Raw genomic sequence first — 5,293 nt, 5'->3', positions numbered from 1 at the left:
GCCCCCTCATCCAAGCCCCTTATGTCAAGGGAATCACTGGAAGGCCCACTGCCCCAGGGGATGAAGGTCCTCTGAGTCAGAAGCCACTAACCAGATGATCCAGCAGCAGGACTGAAGGCGCCTGGGGTAAGCGTCAGCCCATGCCATCACCCTCACAGAGCCCCAGGTATGCTTGAGCATTGAGGGCCAGGAGGTTAACTGTCTCCTGGACACTGGTGTAGCCTTCTCAGTCTTACTCTGTTGTCCCGGACAACTGTCCTCCAGATCTGTCACTATCTGAGGGATCCTAGGACAGCCAGTCACTAGATACTTCTCCCAGCCATTAAGTTGTGACTGGGGAACTTTACTCTTTTCACATGTTTTTCTAATTACTCCTGAAAGCCCCACTCCCTTGTTAGGGAGAGACATTCTGGCAAAAGCAGGGGCCATTATACACCTGAAGATAGGAGAAGGAACACCCGTTGGTTGTCCCCTGCTTGAGGAAGGAATTAATCCTGAAGTCTGGGCAACAGAAGGACAATATGGATGAGCAAAAAATGCCCTTCCTGCTCAAGTTAAACTAAAGGATTCCGCCTCCTTTCCCTACCAAAGACAGTACCCCTCAGACCCGAGGCCCGACAAGGACTCCAAAGGATTGTTAAGGACCTAAAAGCCCAAGGCCTAGTAAAACCATGCAGTAGCCCCTGCAATACTCCAATTTTAGGAGTACAGAAACCCAACGGACAGTGGAGGTTAGTGTAAGATCTCAGGATTATCAATGAGGCTGTTGTTCCTCTATACCCAGCTGTACCTAGCCCTTATATTCTGCTTTCCCGAATACCAGAGGAAGCAGAGTGGTTTACAGTCTTGGACCTTAAGGATGCCTTTTTCTGCATCCCTGTACATCCTGACTCTCAATTCTTGTTTGCCTTTGAAGATCCTTCATACCCAATGTCTCAACTCACCTGGACCGTTTTACCCCAAGGGTTCAGGGATAGCCCCCATCTATTTGGCCAGGCATTAGCCCAAGACTTGAGCCAGTTCTCATACCTGAACACTCTTGTCCTTCGGTACGTGGATGATTTACTTTTAGCCACCTGTTCAGAAACCTTGTGCCATCAGCCCACCCAGGCGCTCTTAAATTTCCTCACTACCTGTGGCTACAAGGTTTCCAAACCAAAGGCTCAGCTCGGCTCACAGCAGGTTAAATATTTAGGGCTAAAATTATTCAAAGGCACCACGGCCCTCAGTGAGGAACGTATCCAGCCTATATGACTTATCCTCATCCCAAAACCCTAAAGCAACTAAGAAGCTTCCTTGGCATAACAGGATTCTGCTGAATATGGATTCCCAGGTACGGTGAAATAGCCAGACCATTATATACGCTAATTAAGGAAACTCAGAAAGCCAATACCCATTTAATAACATGGACACCTGAAGCAGAAGTGGCTTTCTGGGCCCTAAAGAAGGCCCTAACCCAAGCCCCAGTACTCAGACAAAGAAATAGAATAGGGAACCTCATGAGGACATAGTTTCCTCCCCTCAGGATGGCTAGCCATCGAAGAAGGAAAAATACTTTTGCCTGCAGCTAACCAATGGCAATTACTTAAAACCCTTCACCAAAACTATCAGTTAGGCATTGATAGCACCCATCAGATGGCCAAATCATTTACTGGACCAGGCCTTTTCAAAAGTATCAAGCAGATAGTGGGGGCCTGTAAAGCGTGCCAAAGAAATAATCCCCTGCACTGCAGGCCATACATTTCAATCCCTGTATCTTTAACCTCCTTGTTAAGTTTGTCTCTTCTGGAATCGAAGCTGTAGAACTACAAATAGTTCTTCAAATGGAGCCCCAGATGCAGTCCATGACTAAGATCTACCGCGGACCCCTGGACCAGCCTGCTAGCCCGTGCTCCAATGTTAATGACATCGAAGGCACACCTCCCAAGGAAATCTCAACTGCACAACCCCTACTACACCCCAATTCAGCAGGAAGCAGTTAGAACGGCCGTTGGCCAACCTCCCCAACAGCACTTGAGTTTTCCTATCGAGAAGGGGGACTGAGAGACAGGACTAGCTGGATTTCCTAGGCCAACTAAGAATCCCTAAGCCTAGCTGGGAAGGTGACTGCATCCACCATTAAACACAGGGCTTGCAACTTAGCCCACACCCGACCAATCAGAGAGCTCACTAAAATGCTAATTAGGCAAAAACAGGAGGTAAAGAAATAGCCAATCATCTATTGCCCGAGAGCACAGCGGGAGGGACAGGGATCAGGATATAAACCCAGGCATTCAAGCTGGCAATGGCAACCCTCTTTGGGTCCCCTCCCCTTATATGGGAGGTCTATTTTCACTCTATTTCACTCTATTAAATCTTGCAACTGCACTCTTCTCGTCCGTGTTTTGTTACGGCCTGAGCTGAGCTTTCGCTCGCCGTCCACCACTGCTGTTTGCCACCATTGCAGACCCACTGCTGACTTCCATCCCTCCGGATCCAGCAGGGTGTCTGCTGTGCTCCTGATCCAGCAAGGCACCCCTTGCCACTCCCAATCAGGCTAAAGTTTTGCCATTGTTCCTGCATGGCTAAGTGCCTGGGTTCGTCCTAATCGAGCTGAACACTAGTCACTGGGTTCCACGTTTCTCTTCTGTGACTCACGGCTTCTAATAGAGCTATAACACTCTCCACATAGCCCAATATTCCATTCCTTGGAATCTGTGAGGCCAAGAACCCCAGGTCAGAGAACATGAGGCTTGCCACTGAGAGGTGACAACATGCTAAAAGCCCTCGCTCTCAGCACCTCCTCGGCCTTGGCATCCACTCTGGTGGCACTTGAGGAGCCTTTCAGCCCACCATGGCACTGTGGGAGCCCCTCTCTGGGCTGGCCAAGGCCAGAGCCGGCTCCCTCTGCTTGCAGGGAGGTGTGGAGGGAGAGGTGTGGCCAGGAACCGGGGTTGCACATGGCGTGGGCCAGCCCGAGTTCCTGGTGGACGTGGGCTAGGTGGGCCCTGCACTTGGAGCGGCTGGCCGGTGCTGCCGGCCCCAGGCAGTGAGGGGTTTAGCACCCAGGCCAGCAGCTGCAGAGGGTGCGCCACACCCTCCAGCAGTGCTGGCCCGCTGGCACTGTGCTCGAATTCTCGCCAGGCCTCAGCTGCCTCCCCGCGGGGCGGGGCTTAGGACCTGCAACCTGCCATGCCCAGGCGTCCCCTCCCCCGCTGTGGGCTCCTCCCTGATGAGGGCCAGAGCCTCCCTGATGAGTGCCGCCCCCTGTGCCACAGCCTGGTCCCATCAACCTCCCAAGGGCTGAGAAGTGCGGGCACAGGGCGCAGGACTGGTGGGCAGCTCCACCTGCAGCCCAGGTGCAGGATCCACTAGGTGAAGCCAGCTGGGCTCCTGAGTCTAGTAGGGACTTGGAGAACCTTTATATCTAGCTCAGGGATTGTAAATACACCAATCAGCACCCTGTATCTAGCTCAAGGTTTGTAAATACACCAATCAGTCCTCTGTATCTAGCTAACCTAGCTGGGGGACTTGGAGAACTTTTCTGTCTAGCTAAAGGATTGCAAACACACCAATCAGCACTCTGTGTCTAGCTCAGGGTTTGTAAATACACCAATCAGTACTCTGTGTCTAGCTAACCTAGTGGGGATTTGGAGAGCCTTTCTGTCTAGCACTCTTGTGTCTAGCTAAAGGACTGTAATCGCACCAATCCACACTCTGTGTCTAGCTCAGGGATTGTAAACGCACCAATCAGCACTCTGTCAAAATGGACCAATCAACTCTCTGTAAAACGGACCAATGGCTCTCTGTAAAATGGACCAATCAGCTCTCTGTAAAACAGACTGATTAGCTCTCTGTAAAATGGAGCAATCAGCAGGATGTGGGTGGGGTCAGATAAGGGAATAAAAGCAGGATGCCTGGGCCAACAGTGGCAACCCCCCCTCAGGTCCCCTTCCATGCTGTGGAAGGTTTGTTCTTTTGCCCTTTGCAATAAATCTTGCTGCTGCTTACTCTTTGTGTCCATGTCACCTTTATGAGCTGTAATACTGAGAAGGTCTGCAGCTTCACTCCTAAAACCAGCGAGACCAGGAACCTACCAGAAGGAACGGACAACTCCAGATGTGCCACCTTTAAGAGCTGTGACACTCACCGCAAAGGTCTGCAGCTTCACTCCTGAAGTCAGTGAGACCACGAACCCACCAGAAGGAAGAAACTGCGGACACATCTGAACATCTGAAGGAACAGACACCGGACACACCATCTTTAAGAACTGTGACACTCACTGCGAGGGTCTCCGGCTTCATTCTTGAAGTCAGCGAGACCAAGAACCCACCAATTCCGGACACACCACCATCTTGGAAGTGGTCTGCCACCATCTTTGGACCTCTGGGAGCAAGGACACCCAGGTAACATGGTCAAGTCTGCCAACTCCTGGGCTCAGGCTATCCTCCTGTCTGCCTCCCTAAGTGCTGGGATTTTAGGCTGAAGCCACTGCGCCCAACTTGGCTCTCCCGCTTCCTCGACTGCCATCCTAATGAATGTTAAGTGGTATCCAATTCAATGGTTTTGATTTGTGTTTCCCTAGTGATTAACGAGGGGAAGCAGAAGTGAATGAGACAGAATTGTGATCTTGTCAGAAAAGTCATCTTGGAAAAGCCAACGTCCAAAAGAAATGGTTAGAACAAGGGTCGCTGACTCCCATCCAGGCGGTATCCCTGACCCTTGTGGGGCAATGTCACAGAGGCTCCTGCTGGGCAGGGAGGTCTGGATTCCACACTCTTCTGCCACTGCCCAGTTCTGGACCTCAGCTTTCTGTGGGTGTCAAGAGGACAAGCAGCCGTGCCCATTTGTCTTGCTGGTGTTTTTGGGTGTCAGATGCGCCAGCAGGAGGGACAGTGTGTGGGAAGGTGCTGGTCTGAGGCTGGTCCCGCCAAAGCCCTGCAGGCTCACTCCCTGGTTGTGCGGAGGTGCTGGTGCTCGCTCGTCCCGTCAGCACCCACAGGCCGGGCCCGGATGCCAGGCAGTTGTCCTCTGTGGAGCCTTATCAGGGCCCACAGGCCCTACTGCCTCCACCCCACCCGGGCCCCGAAACTCGGCCTGGGGGCCGCACAAGGCGGGGCCAAGCGGGGCAGGGCCCGTCTGCTGGGGAAGTGCGCGGGGTGGGCAGCGGGGGGCAGGGTCCCCGGACTCCGACAGCCCGTCCAGCCGAGGTCAATCACAATGAAACCGTGTCCAGCGGAATCGGCTGGGGCTCGTCGCAGCCGACCGAACCATCGTGAAGCCATGACGTGGCGCCCAAAGCTGCTGGCCTAGC

The sequence above is a fragment of the Colobus angolensis genome, unplaced genomic scaffold (genome assembly GCF_000951035.1).
Source record: "Colobus angolensis palliatus isolate OR3802 unplaced genomic scaffold, Cang.pa_1.0 Scaffold157, whole genome shotgun sequence".
NCBI classification, from domain to species: domain Eukaryota; kingdom Metazoa; phylum Chordata; class Mammalia; order Primates; family Cercopithecidae; genus Colobus; species Colobus angolensis.
This window is presented reverse-complemented; position numbering follows the sequence as displayed.